General features: G+C 36.5%; 1 protein-coding gene across 6 annotated transcripts in view; it reads right to left on the bottom strand.

Annotated features, from left to right (window-relative positions):
- Positions 1 to 15,454, bottom strand: part of LOC308691583 (myocyte-specific enhancer factor 2C-like) — a 66,688-nt gene that overhangs the window by 20,151 nt on the left and 31,083 nt on the right. The gene's annotated exons all lie outside the window — the stretch shown is intronic.

Below are 15,454 nucleotides of genomic sequence, written 5' to 3' on the forward strand. Positions count from 1 at the left end.
ACTAACAAATCTTAAATGACTATTAATTTACCATTAAGCCATTGTGTTCATTCAATGTAGTTAAAGAGATTCTGCCATCCTGAGCAAAACAAAATCAGCTAATATCAGAAATTCTAAGAGAAACATTGATTTTTTTTTTTTTTTTTTTTTTTTTTTTTGTGAAAAGAAGAAATAAAAACTTGAGGCAAACTGCCACATGCTGCACCAGACCCAACCCCCTTCAACTGTCTCATGACATTATCTGCACAAGGTTCTCAAGCAGTCTGACGTCTCATCAAAGCGAGACGCGTTCCACTGGATCAACTGGCTTTAAGTGTGGCGTGGCGGGATATTAGCCACCAGCTAACATATGTGCAGCTTGCGCTCTCACACACAGTCCTTCTCTGCCTTCATCTGCCTGTCTGCATCAATCACACAAGAATTAATTTACTCTGCTGACGCGAGGACTTGATGAAGACGGGTTTCTCATCCTCTTTTCTTTGCTATGACACGCTTCTATTAGGTGTTGGGGGAGTGTGTGGAGAGCGGCACTGTGAGATGAGAGCTTTTTTTTCTCTTCCTTTATACATATTGAGCTTATCAAATGCTTTGATGATGAGTACCAGTCTGGTTGTTTTGTGCGACTGAAATAGAAAATGACGGATTTTGAGTCTCAGTCATTGAAAAAGACAAACTAAACAACTTTATGATGCTATATATATATATATATATATATATATATATATATATATATATATATATATATATATATATATATATATATGTAAAGTACTAATTGTGGTAGTCCATGGTTTCTTCAAAAGTGTTTTTTTTTTTTTTGTCTGCAATGATAGGATGCCCCCTAGCAGAACTCAGGTATTGCCTCGGCACCGGGGTGGGGGAAGATTGCGGTGTAGCTGACGTCGATCTGAGGCAACGGAGTGCGAAGAGGAAGAGTACACTATAGAGTGCTGATGGGAGGCCATGCTGGCTGAGTGAGCGCTCAAGCAGGGATCGGCAGTTTAAGACCCAGCATGAAGCCGCTCTGAACCCCCTGACGGTCCGCCGCTATGCCACTCATTCCAGATATGTGCACCTGCCACCAGCCCTCGCACACACACACACACACTGTTCTGCTGTAGGGTGGTAGAGCTAGCCAATCACAGAGTGTATGCTGAAGATGGCCATAAATGGCTAAACAAACACCCATTCCCCTGAGAGAAACAAAATGTGCTCAGATGTTGCTCTCTCATAGCTCAGGAGGCTTAGTGGATGTCTTAACTATACTTCTTTGAAGCATCATCTTTTTTTTAGTTTCAAAAAAAATAATAAAAAATTGACACACATGAGACATAGAGAGTAAGAGTACAGAACTATGAAATTAATTATCATAGCTCAGGTGAATTTAATGGAAAATAAATGTGACTTTTGATTGCATATGAGCAATATATGAGCATATTTACCAGGGTCTTTTTCTCAGTTGAGCAAAATTCTCTATTTGAACTTGTGAGAAACAATTGAAAATCTCATAAAAAAGTGTATAAATCATATAAACAATGCTTAAATTATACATAAAAACAGGTCATACTAAATAACTACATAATAAATGCATAATATGTTTTAAGACATTTTATGAATAAATAAATAATTTCATAATACATGTATTCATAAATTGAATTGAATTCAATAGATTTTTAGGTTTTAACTTTGGATAAACTTGGATAAAAAAGTCTTTTAGGGACAATCAGTGTCAACAGATCCATTTGGTTTCTTGGCCAATGTGAGCACAGAATGAGACATGTTAAGAGAGAAGACGTTAATGGGGTCTCTTTCTCACTTAAGTCTATATTTGAACTCCATTTAATGCCATTGCTGTTTAGGAGAAACATTTGAGACTCCTTAGATCCCGTTAGTAATTTTTATTTCCCATGGGTTTATAATGACTCACTCATAATCACTCCCATGATCTTCATTTCTAAAAGAAGGCAAAACACACAGCCAATGCAATTGATTTCCCAAGAAGCAACGGCAACATTAATGCTTCTAGTTTGCCGGTCTAAAAATAAGTTACAGTAGACAACAGACACCCTGTACTTGGACCAAGCAGTGAGAACATTCTGATGTCTTAATAGCTCCACGAGATGAAAGCTGCATGATTGTCCTTCCAAAACATCGATGAGAAGTAATCAATCTAACAAAGTGGAAAATGGCCAGATGGGGGTGAGGGAGGGGGGGCTGATAAAAAGCTAAAATGCACAGATATAGTCAATATAGAGCTGTGGAAAGGACGAGCGGCTGGAGGTTTCCGAGAATCAAGAATGGGTGAAGACAAGGAAGGGAAAAGAGTGGGAAGGAATGTCTCCTTCATTGGTATGCTCCTAATTAAACTCCTTCATACTTCTCGTCTCTCCTGGCTCCTTTAGTCAGACCTCCTCTCCGGGCTGAAGCCTAAATAATGGACTGATATCAACTACGGTCTTGCAATTCCAGCTGTAATCAAGCCAGAGAAACTCTAGCTCGAGTAGCCAAAGATGATTCCCTACTGTCTTCACTACTGATCATTTTACCCTGACCTCTTTTTAAAATCTGAACAGTGTCCAGTGCTCATTTAGACATCTAGTTAAAACCAGGCCAGATTGATGAGGGATTCTGACCCAGACAGACCACATGGTTTATTTTTAAGAGGGTTTCTGTTGTGGAATGGAGATGACAGGTTTGCAGGTCTGGAGAAAGTCCCTCATTCAATATTCTGCTGGAGACCATGGAGATATGACAGACAAGCTTAATTTATATGATCTGACAACAAAATATGGATGATTAATCGTATTTTAATGATGACCACGATATCTGCTTCCCTCGATTAATTAAACATAATGGTCTATGATATTGGTCCACTGGTTATTTATCCTTTTTTCTTTTTCGTTTAGAATTTATCTTGCAATGGTTTTTATGTATGGGCTTGCAAGATGTCGACAGTTTAAATTCCCCAATCAGATCTTTTCTCTTAAACTTTGCTCTCAAACTGGATACAGCTTCTGCCCAGTGTTTTGCTAATACACAACCTGGTGACCATGCACACATGCTCTCTCTGAAAACACAGTCAAACATGTCTGTTGGAGTTTAGCGAACTCAATTGTGATATTCTGCTCAAATAAAATTGTAATAGAGACGGTCTGTGCTCCTTCACAAGGCCGCTTGTGCTTGTTTGCAGCCAGTAAATCTGTGACCAAACATGAATCTCGACTGAATAAATGCACTTCCTCATGTGTTACAATACAAGGACTTTTTGTTGTTTTATATAAAAAAAACATAGCTTTTGACAGAAGCTTCTTAAAGTTTTACCAGTTTTCATAACTGTTAAATCAGGAAACTAGAGGAGTTTGAGTTGACATTCTCTGGATTTGTCGTTCCGTGGAAGTGTAATAATTTTGATGAAATGTAAACAGAAATTTCACAAATGACAACAATCCTGACTAATAATCATGATTATTACTGTTGAGCAAAATAATTAATTATCACATTTCTGTGTTCCTGTCATAAAGATTCAAATAACTTGAATAATCAACACCGATAATCAAAGTTTGCACTGTTACTTTGAGGTCCTAGCAGAACAGTTACATTCATTTTCATTAGCTCACGTTAGCGTTAGGTTTACAAAAAAAGACATAATTTCACACAGGGCTCTATTTTGGCAGCTCAGTGACTCTCCTTGCTCAGCACATGTACTCATGTTTTTTTCCACTTCTTTCTCTCTTATACAAATCCACTATAAAGCCACTAACTCCAAGGTGGTCCCATTAGGCCAACAGAGATGACATCATGCACCTCAACAGTCACGCCTCCACCATGTGTGTGCTGCGAGTAAGTTGGAGTTAATTATTGCGTACAGTCATTGCTTCAACAGAGTGGATGGAGGTCAGAGAAAGCTCAGTGACAGAAACGCACTCGATCCAAAAGTGCTCTGCAGATGGCCTCACTAAAAACTCTGTGATTTGATATGGTACTTTTGAGGGGGGACCGCAGAGTATCCTGCTCCCGTTGAACATGAGAGTGCAGAACTTTAGGAAGAGAGCCAGTCTGTCTTGACCATATTGGAAGCATATGGCTGTAGAGAAAGCAGGGAAGCCACCGTTTAATTAAGTGTGGTTTGAACATGCTACGACACTGTAGCGAGACATGAATGCAGATGACAAAGGATGTGGCCTCCATATGTGCCTGTGTCTCTGTGTGCATGTGTACAGTAAGATGGTAGTGTGAGGTGGTGCATCACAGAAGACCATCCTTCTTTGAACTAACCCATCATGCTTTTCAGCCTTTGGAAGTGGGCACCTCTTAACTCCTAAAAACAGTTACTTTACTGTAATTTTCTTGCTTTGAGCCCTTCCCCCTCTACACTATAATCACACAACAAAGAGACAAACTATAGGCCTGGCATTTTATGGTTGATATGGATATTGGTAAAAGAGGTCATATTATATATATTTTTTGTCCCCATGAGTTTTTATCGCTATATACCTATATTTAGAAGGGGTGGATAAAATTGATTAAAAGTGACATTTATAATCATACAAAAGATTTTTGTATGATTAAATAAATGCCATTCTTTTGAACATCATATTTTTCCAAAAAAAAAAAAAAAAAACGATCAAGATTTTTGCAAAAATATTAAGCAGCACAGATGCTTTCAACATGGATGATAATAAGAAATGTTCTTTGAGCAGCAAATCAGAATATTTGAATGATTTCTGAAGGATCATGAGACACTGAAGACTATAATGATGCTGAAAATTCAGCTTTGTCATCACAGGAATAAATTACATTTTGACATGTTAAGCAGTTATTTTAAATGGTAATATTATTTCGCAATATTGCTGTTTTTAGTATATTTTTAATCAAATAAATTCAGCCTTGGTGAGCATAAGAGAGTTATTTAAATAAAATGTAAAAACATCTTTTTAACATATATAATATATATATACACTACCATTCGAATTATTCTTATATGAGTTCGGATATATATATTCATTGGTTTGATGTCAGATATTTGAATGAATGAACAAGCTCGTTTTTTTTTTTCATTGAGAAGTTTTCCGTTCTAAAAGTTACAGTATGTTTTCTTGACACAATGAACTCTTTTACCTCAACCGATCAAGGAAAATTTGATTTCTCATGATTACAGTAGGTAATGGATAAGTAATATCATACCTTGAGCATCTAATTACATCCTGGAATGGATTAACATAGGGCAAATTCAGATCCACTTAAAATGTTCTATAGTTAGACATTTCTAAAATGAAAGCTATTCCCAATACACAGGCATTAAGTGAAGTTGTACACAGAAAGGAAGGACAATAGCTTTCTAGCTATTTTCAAGAATACAGCTGTTACTCAAATACACATTATTCTTAACAGTGATAAACCACTGTACTAAATATGCCTGAGTCTTTATTTACTACCTCTACAATAATGTGATACTCTGTTGAACATTTGTGCCATGTTTTTCAGATTCTGGTATATGACCGTAAAGCGTATCATCTCATATGCTCTCTCCATGGCTATTACAGACAAACAAGTCATTCATATGACCTAATGGAGCATCCCATACATGCACACAATGACACTCAGTCTAGCTAAATAAAGGGGTGCTTATACCATGGCCATCTTTCGATTTGAAACACGCTGGTTATGTCTTTATGTCTTATTTTATTTCTAGAGAGACAGAAGGACACCTATCACATGCACACACATTGAAAGGGCTGTGATTCTTTTTTTGGATGCTACAATCACACTTGCGCGCACACACACACACACACACACACACACACACACACACACACACACACACACACACACACACACACACACACACACACACACACACACACACACACACACACACACCACATCAGTTATCAGCCTTTGTCTGTAGGGGTTCTTATCATGCAGCTGCATTACAGGAAGGGGCAGAGGGTTTTTGAGGAACAATGCACAGGCACCTGACCTCTCTGGCATGACCTTGTGTTTCCACACCCTTCGGGCCCTGTGTGAGGGGACACTGCCATCTACACCCATACACAGAAATAGATTGCTCATTTTCCACTGACAGTAAGAGGGGCAGCCAGACAGGACAGCCTTGTTTCTTGTATCTTAATGCTGATGTCATATGCTGTGCTGATTTAAGGTCAGTCTATGAGTTTCATGCTGATGAATAGAGCCGATCTTTCATCTTATGTATCAATAATTTTTTTTTACTTGAAACTGTGTGTCATTGCAGTGACATTATATTCCACCATAAGAATGTGTAAAAAAAAAAAAAAAAAAAAAAAAAAAAATATATATATATATATATATATATATATATATATATATATATTTTTTTTTTTATAATTATTTTACATGCAGGTTTATGCAATATTATATGACATATGAACTAAATCTACATGAAATATGTGTACTTTTGAAAATGAATTTGTCAATATGCAGTACCAATAAAAAAAATAAACCAATGAAAAGCATGGTGAATCATTTAAAATTAACAGTTAGGGAACATAAAATACTCACTTAGACAGTCTTAAGGCCTGTTCACACCCAGAATGATAACTATAAAGATAACTAGGAGACACTTTATTTTGACGATCCCCTTAAGACACTCTGATGACTATAAGTAATGTTGCGCCTACATGTCAACTAACTAGTATTAATAGACCGTCTTCGTCATATCTGCTAACACTTATATCCCCCAAAATACATTCTACATGACTTTGCAAAATGCTTGTCAACTTATTCTACTAACCCTAACCCAAGCAGTGTACTAATACTCAACTAATACTCTAATAAGAGTCAGTTGACATGTAGGTGCAACATTACTTATAGTCAACAGTGTTTAAAGGGGACAACCAAAATAAAGTAGAACTGATAACTATAACGATATAACTATATTAGCATCCACACCAACACAAAATAATGTTCTGTTTATTATAAGCGCACGTAGCAATTATATCATCTGACACTTTAAGATCTTTATAGCATGATGGAATCCAGTTGGCTGTGTCCAATGTTTTTTATTGTTCATTAGCTGGAAAAAAATTGTTCTGAATGTGATTCCAATGATATCGAAACGCTATGTTGTTATCATTACAGTTGTGGTGCGGACTTACCTATAATTATAGAATTCGAAAGATTTTTAAAACTTCATAGATATTGCTATTGTTATGGTTATCGTTCTTGGTGTGAACGGGCCATTTTACTTATACATTCTTATTATCTTTTAGTTATAATCTTATAACCTAAAATTGTTCGTATAAATTCATAAAAACTTTAATCTACAATCACAGCCGTTTCAGCAAATATCTATATATTGTGTGCATGCACTATTCTGTGACACTGAATCACTGGAGAAGCCATTCAGATCCATTAAATTAGCCATAAAAACCCTTTAGAGTCTTTATAAATAAATAAATAATAACAGCTTTTATCCCCTGGATCAAATGTTTAGTGGCACCCCCAGGTCTGGCGGTGGAGGGGAGGAATGCAGTCCAAGGGCAGCGGTTCACTAGAGTCCTCCACACAAGCTGTTGAATGAATAGAGTCTTGCTTACTCACCCTGCCTCTCCACGCCTATTCTTCTCCATTTGCTTTGCCAGCGCAATAAGCCAAGTGCTAAATTTAGCAACACAGTACACTATTTTTAGACCACTACCATTTTTTGAGACATTTATTAGGGGAAGGATGCTAAAAAAAACTCATGCACGCACACACACAGAACCACATCACACACACACACACACACACAAACAGAGGGAGGAAGGGGGAAAGGGAGGGGGCTCCTAATTTGGACACTTCTGAAATACGCTCATTTTAAAAGTGTTGCCGTAGACGCTTTGCAGCTGTTTCCAATCAGAGGGAAGTGTAGAGGAAAACACAAGAGATTTAGATGGAGTAAAAGAGAGAAAACGAGGCAGAACAAATCCTTTTCTCGTCAACATCCAGCTGCCATGTGGCAGAAGTTCAACAAGTTGTTCTAAGGCTGTGGGGTCAACATGCTCTGGACCGGTGCTGCTTCACACTGAATGAGCGATGAGATCTGCTTTGAAGGCTGGGCAGACGTCTCACACGCATGTCACATTTTACGGTTATCTTCTTAAAGAACCGTAGAAAATATATTCTGGTTTGTTATTATGCAAAGACTTCCAAATCTCACAGCCTACAGGAAGTCAAATCATTTAGTGAAATATTACTATAATTTTAAATAACTGGTTTCTATTTTAATTTGTTTAAAAATGTAATGTATTCCTGTGATGGCAAAGCAGAATTGTCAGTCTTCATTGTCAACAGCATTTATTTGAAATAGAAATATTTTGTAACATTATAAATGCATTACTTATTTCTATAAAGCATGAAGTAGTATAATGCATTACACTATATAATTGATACAGAAAAACTCACTAAAAAGTTGCACATGCACTTTTGCAATATCTCAGTCCTATCTCTTATTCTGTAACCCTTAAACGCATACCTCGGGCCTTAAGTGACCCAGGACGTCATTCACTATACCCTCTTCCTCATTCATTTTTTAAAGTTGGACATCAATCTTCTTAGTATTCCTCAATCAATTCATCATAAACAATATGTTAAGAAAAAAATAATAAAATTATAAAAGAATGTTTTCCCATTCATTTTTGGTAAAAATTGTATAGGGTCACCAAAGACCCGAGGTGTGTAACAGTGTATGTATATATTTTTTTCCGCACAACGATAATTAAATCTTTGATGACTGAATAAGTGCAGTGTCTGATACACAATGAGGAAGTGACATTTCACACATAGTTACCACAGGCAGAAAACAAAAGAATAGGAAGTATCATCAGCAAAGCTTGAAATGGCTCAGCGATTTACTGCAGAGCAAGAACTGAACGCAATCAGAATTTTAATAATAATTTGCAGCCAAATATTTAATAATAATTAACATTCATGGATTTAAAGGTTAACCGACAACAATCTAGTTTAACAAGAAGAAGTGGACTGAAGTAGTGCTTCACCTAATATTTAAATTACGCCATTGGAAAACCACGCCTTTCTATGCAAATTAGGCTCATCATAGATGCCTTAAATACAACCAATTGTAAGGTGTATTATAACTGTTCAAGCCATCGAGTGTATCACATACTCTATGAATAATAACGCCTCCCTTTATACTAGGCTTTACATCCTGTTTGTGATGCTCATTGTTCACTACACTCCTCCTCTGTTGACTTGTCTATGTCACAAGGTTTATTTGCTTAACTAAACAAAGCCTCTTCTGAGTTTAATCAAAAATTCTGGCAAAAACACTGAGCTTGAACATCACTCGGTTAAATTAGCATAAACTTATTGACTCTTTGCGTGAGCCATCAATAGTATGCGTGTGCGTTGTGGTAGATTATGGTGGTACACAAATATTTCCCTCAATCAGATGTATGTTTGTCTGTAAGAGGACACAGTTATGTGAGTGTGTTATGTCATAGCGGGCCTTTGTAAGTTAAATAGATGGCCATTGAGTCTCGGCACTGAGAGAAAACCGCTGTAGGCTAATGTTCTCTCTGATCTCTGATTACTCAAACTAGTAAGAAAGAAAGTCTTTTCAAAAGACAACTGAGGGAATGTTCTACCAGAGGAGCCTGCTAATGTGCTAAGTCCTTATGAGGAAAATATATTTTAATTAACTCTTTACTGCCACTTTGAAAAGAAATGAAAATGAAATTCAGTTAATTAGTGTACCTTATCCACATTAAGCATTCTCCAAGACGTTTAATGAACCTGTGTTTATCTTCATTTTTTCTCCTTCTACTTTAAACAGATGTAAGTTGAGAGAAGCCTGCCGCCTGCAACCCTTCTTATACATCTCAGCACACAGCAACACATATGAGGGTGAAACATCGTGAGGGAGCTTTGTGGAATCTCATTAACCAAGCAGGTAGTCATTAACAGTGTGACCTTTGGAAATAATCACCAGCCTCCCTCCTTGTCGTTCTCTCTCTCAGTTTGTCTCCCGCCGCTTGCAGCTAAACGCGCTCCTTTCTGTTGCCGATTCATTTAGAACTTGTAGAGGTGAGAGAAGAGAGAAGATTAAAAGGTTGATGTTCAGATAAAGCTAATCTACGATGGGATGGGCTTGGCAAACTCTCTCTCAAGTGTTTGTGAAATGTTCACACGACCGCTCTATGTGATGACGTGAGTGTTGACATGAGTAAGGCATGCAGCCACAACTAGCTTCCTTTCATGTTAATCTCGCTCGTTTTTAATTAAAACTGTTCTGAATTAATAAGAATAATAAAAATAGAATAATGCTTATTAATTAGTCATTTAGCTGGAGCTTCTAAGTAATAAAAACGTTAGATAAAATGATATATTATTTTGTAGAATTAAATTATATACTATTTTGTTTTCTTCACATTATATATATATATATAATCATTCAATAATTGACTAATTTGACATAATATTTCTTATAATACAATGTTGTTAAAAACTATATATTAGTTATATATTATATATTATTTTGTTTATTTAATTATAATTTGTAATAGAAGTGTAATATAAATGTTACATTTAAATAGTATTTACATAATGTTTGATTTTTTATCATATTGATATGTTTTACATTATTCATTCATTGACTGATTTCATGTAATGGCCAATAAAATTAAACGTTTGATGAGAATCAGTACAACTGATCTGTCATCGGTTGCACAAAAATCACAACCAGCGGTAATGTCGCCTTCACGTGCTATCGGAATTATCACAAATATGAGTTTCCTACTTAAAAATTGGACATGAACACCCTTTCAAGTTATATTTAGCACTGGGAAGCTCAGGAATAATTTTGATAACCAAGTTCCTGAGTTGGACGTGCCATAAACTTTAAAAAGGATTGCTGTTTCCACAACAGCGACATCGCCTTGTCTTTTCATTAAAGTTATGCATATTTACATATATGAATAATCATTTGAAGCATATTGTATGTTTTATACACAGCGAAAATAGCTTGTATTTGACCGGAATTCCAGAATCATCATCAAGCTGACTATCTAGATGTTTATATGGTTGTCAATGAATGGGATGCTAAATATAATTTTACCTTGAATAAGATTTTCCAATAAAATAGGCAAGGATATAAGGTGTTGTAATAATGTCTGTACAGTGGCGCAATGAGATGCGATCCAAAGACTGTGGGTTTGAGTCCCGTGTAGGACATCTTATTCGGGGGCAGCTGTGGCCTAATGGTTAGAGAGTCAGACTGGTAATCTGAAGGTTGCGAGTTAAATTCTCTATGCTGGGAAAACCTTTTCCTGGCACAGTGCATTATGGGAAATCCTTGCCCAAGTTTTTAATCACCTGCCAAATAAATGCTGCATTGTTTTTTTGTTGTCCCCCCCCCCCCCCTGCTAATCTAAAACAAGATAATTTGACCTTACACAAGAACTCGTAATTTGTTCTTTCTTCACGACTTAAGGTGTAATTATCTGGACCTTCCCACCTTTCGTCTAGCCTCAGATGTTAAGACGTAGGAGACTTTTAATGAGTTTTTGTGTGAAAGCTAAACACGGTAGGAAAAGTGCTTTGACTGAGGCATGAAGCAGTATGAATTGAAAACTATGTTCTATTACTGTACATTACAATAAACTTTCATTTAACAAGGTTGACGTGTATGATAAATCCATTACCAATCTGTCTTGTGATATAATAAATTAAATCAGATCCTTTTGACAAACATTGTTAAAATCTATCTGAGAACATTTTCCTCTCTTGCAAATTATATATTTTTTTCATGTCTCTATTCTCATGTTTATGTTATTAATTACGCCAGTGCCAGATTGAGAAAGGCACGTCCGCGTACATTTCGGCTGAAAGAAATAATGGCCTGACCTACGAAAACAGAGATAAAAATGGGACGAAAACGGAAGACATAAGCGGAAAGAAAGAGCTAGGGATAGAAGAGTAGGGTAGAAGAGCCTCTAGCCTCTCATAAATAGAGCTAAAGAGGCTGGGCAAGCCTCTCACTGCCTCTCTCCCAACAACGCTAATTATCAACCAAAGACATGCTAATTACATGGAGCTTTATTGCTAATGTAGCGGGCTGCTCTTCAAGACGCCCACACGCTGCGCCCGGCTCCCCTGCCTCTCCTTATCCTCCCACTGCACCCCACAGGCACTCCAGGCAAAGACAGGAAAGATTGCTCGGATTTGTGTGTTTTATATGAGTGTGTGTGTTTTTCGCCCGTTTAAACAATGCTAAATCTATGTACGTACAGCACACTTTTGAGACCGTCCAAGTCGATACGTGTATCAAACACGCAAACTCTCACACACTCTACAGCTCAAAGCTGAACTATGGCACTGACACCCCTATGCCGAGTTCCCCCTCCAGCCCACCCCAAGGCCTCGTCCCCATCCTGCCATCACAACAGGAAGTCTGCTTTGTTCCTCTTTACCTCCTACCGCCCACATCCCCTGGCCGTGATGTAACCTAGCAGCAGAAAAACGGGGCCCTGCAGGAGCTCAACGCTTCAGCGTCGACAAATCCAGTTAGGGCGGCATTTTAGCCACCTTCAAAATCGATTTCTCAAACACGAAATCTGGCAAATTGGAAAGAAACTCCACTAAAGCTGTTGCTTGGTGATGGGAGCAGTTTGACTCGCTATGCTCTTTTTTATTTCCTTTCTACTTCAATGTTTGAGTGTGCTGATTCTTTAGTGTGCTTAATATTTCTGTCTTCATGGCAAAGAAAACTGTGATACTCAGGACCTGCTTTTTAAAGGGATAATTCAGGCCAAAATGAAAATTTTGTCATCACTTACTCACCCTTAAGTTGTCCCAAACCTGTATGAGTTTCGTTCTTCTGTTGAACACAAAGAAGATATTTTGAAGAATGTTGCTAATCAAACAGTTGACAGTAGCTGTTAGTAAGACAAAAATACTATGAAAGTCAATGGCTACCATCAACTGTCTGGTTACCAACATTCTTTAAATTATTTTATTTTACGTTAAACAGAAGAACGAAACTCATTCAGGTTTGGAACAACATGAGGGTGAGTAAACGATGACAGGATTTTCATTTTTGGGTGAACCATCCCTTTAAGCAGTGCAGCACTTTGCAGTTGTTCTACAAGGTTTCAAAAAATGAAGCATAACAAGTATATTTTACAATCTCAGAACTCAATAATAAAGACAATTTCAGGTCTAAAAGACTAAACTAAACTAAAAGAGTTTTTGTTAAAATTGTGAGAAACACTCGTGATAGTCTTGAAAGCATGAAGTAATGTTTGAATTGTAATGCACTGTAATTTTTGCAAACATTTCATTCACTGCCTTTAGAATTTTATAGCTGGCATAGTGTTAAATAACGGTGTATTGTCCATACTTATTTTTAAATTATAATATGTATGATATACAGTATACTAAAACAAATAAAAAAATAATTATTTATTGTAAAGTACATTTAATGATTTTTTTAATTTTTTTTTTTAAATCCACTTAAAATTCTGTCAAGTAAAGTACACATCTTTATTCCTTTTTGCTGGGCCCTGAATCTTACTTTACATTCCATTTCACTCTCCCCTGAAAAATTTAATGGTATACCACCATTTCAGCATAAATTGGATCTTGGATCTTTATTATTTTTTTCCTTCAATTTCTAAACCACTTGCCATGGAGTGTGGACTATAATACACACTAAAAAGTATATGACTGTTCAATCACTAATGAGCGTTTCTGAGAATTCCAATATGAATCGGAATGATAAATATTCTAAGAATAAATCACAGAAAATCTAGTATTTACTTGAGTCTTTTCTCAAGTGCAATGCACAGCTGCTAATGCTTGGAGTGCATTTTTATAATTGTGCCTTGATGCACTGTAGGTATAACAAGCACTTTCTTTTTTGCCCTTTAAATTTGCTTCAAGGTCTGAGTTTGAATAAGAGACAAAAACACAGGGCATGTTTCACACTTTATGACAGATGAACTTCCAAAAAACTCATCTTTGCATCTGAGATGATAATTTTCTAGCGCATAAAAACAAAAAAAACAAAAAATATATAAATTAGAAAAAAGATGTCACGCTGGCTTTATAAGATAAATGCATATGGAAATATTATTGTTGAATATGTAAATAAACCAAAAAAAGATAAAGCTGCAGAATTATTGAGCCAGTGTACGCACAGCTGAAATGAAGATTGAGCACAGAGTGAGTGGATAAAAAAGGAAGTAGACAGAAAAACATGTTTTTTTCTAACTCTAAGTGCAAAGCAATTGGATTGCACTTAGATTGAGAACAACTCACTTCACAAACTCACAGACAGATCTAGTGATATTAAGAACCGTTTGGGGATGTGGACCTGTTCGCGTGTTGGCATTGCAAGAGGACACCTTTTTAAAGCCCTTTAGTCCCACCTTTAGGACCATCTTGTCAACCCATGTGTATCACCTTTTCTTGTCAAGATGTGTTGTGACATCTCAGAAAAGCAGATTACGTAACCAGCTCACGCTGCAACATGCTTTTGGATGTTTGCCGCCAATCGCTTAGCATGGCCTGACCTCAGGTTAGGTTAAAGGCAGGAACCAACAAATGTGTCTCTAAGACCTGAGAGCCTTAAGGAGCATTAAGCTGATTGAGAAAAATGCAGACATCAAAGCAGCAGGCATTCAAAAAGAACAGAGTGCAGTGAAATACAGCATGACACTGGATGTATTTAGTGCACTTTTCATATAGTCTATTTTCTAGTCAATTAGACTGTAAAAACGTGTTGTTGGGTTTGTGTCTATAGTGTCTCACCGTGACAAGGGTTGAGCTGAAAATAAGGGTGCAGCGACACTATGCACAAGGAATCTAGTCATAGTCATGTGTTAATGATACATTTCGCCTACTGAAATATCAAACACGAAACACTCATTTATGTACATCTTTCTGCATACACACTCACTATTGCAGAGGTTTTCAACCTTTACAGACCCCCACCCAGACTTTCATACAGGTACAACCTAAGGGACCCCCAATATAAAACTCTATTTCTATGTAACATTTTGTCACAAGTTTAATTTTAAACAGCAACTAAAGTATATAACATTTATCAGATCATTAGTTAATGTCCATTAACTATGTCAAAAAAAAATTCATCAAGTGAAAGTTACACTATCGTTCAAACGTTTGGAGTCAGTGAGATTTAAAATAATAATAATAATAATACTTTTATTCAGCAAGGATATATTAAATTGATAAAAAATTCACAGTGCAGACATTTATAATGTCCGAAAAGATTTCTATTTAAATAATAAATGCTTTCTATGACCTTTCTATTAATAAAAACAGTCTCATGGTTTCATCATGATCATACTCAACATTATTGTATATTTTTCCACAAACATTTGTTTAATTTTAAGAGAATTCAGCTTTGCCATCACAGGAATAAACCCTAAACCCTAACCCTAACCCTAACATT

The sequence above is a fragment of the Scardinius erythrophthalmus genome (genome assembly GCF_964197995.2).
Source record: "Scardinius erythrophthalmus genome assembly, chromosome: 5".
Taxonomy (NCBI): Eukaryota; Metazoa; Chordata; class Actinopteri; order Cypriniformes; family Leuciscidae; genus Scardinius; species Scardinius erythrophthalmus.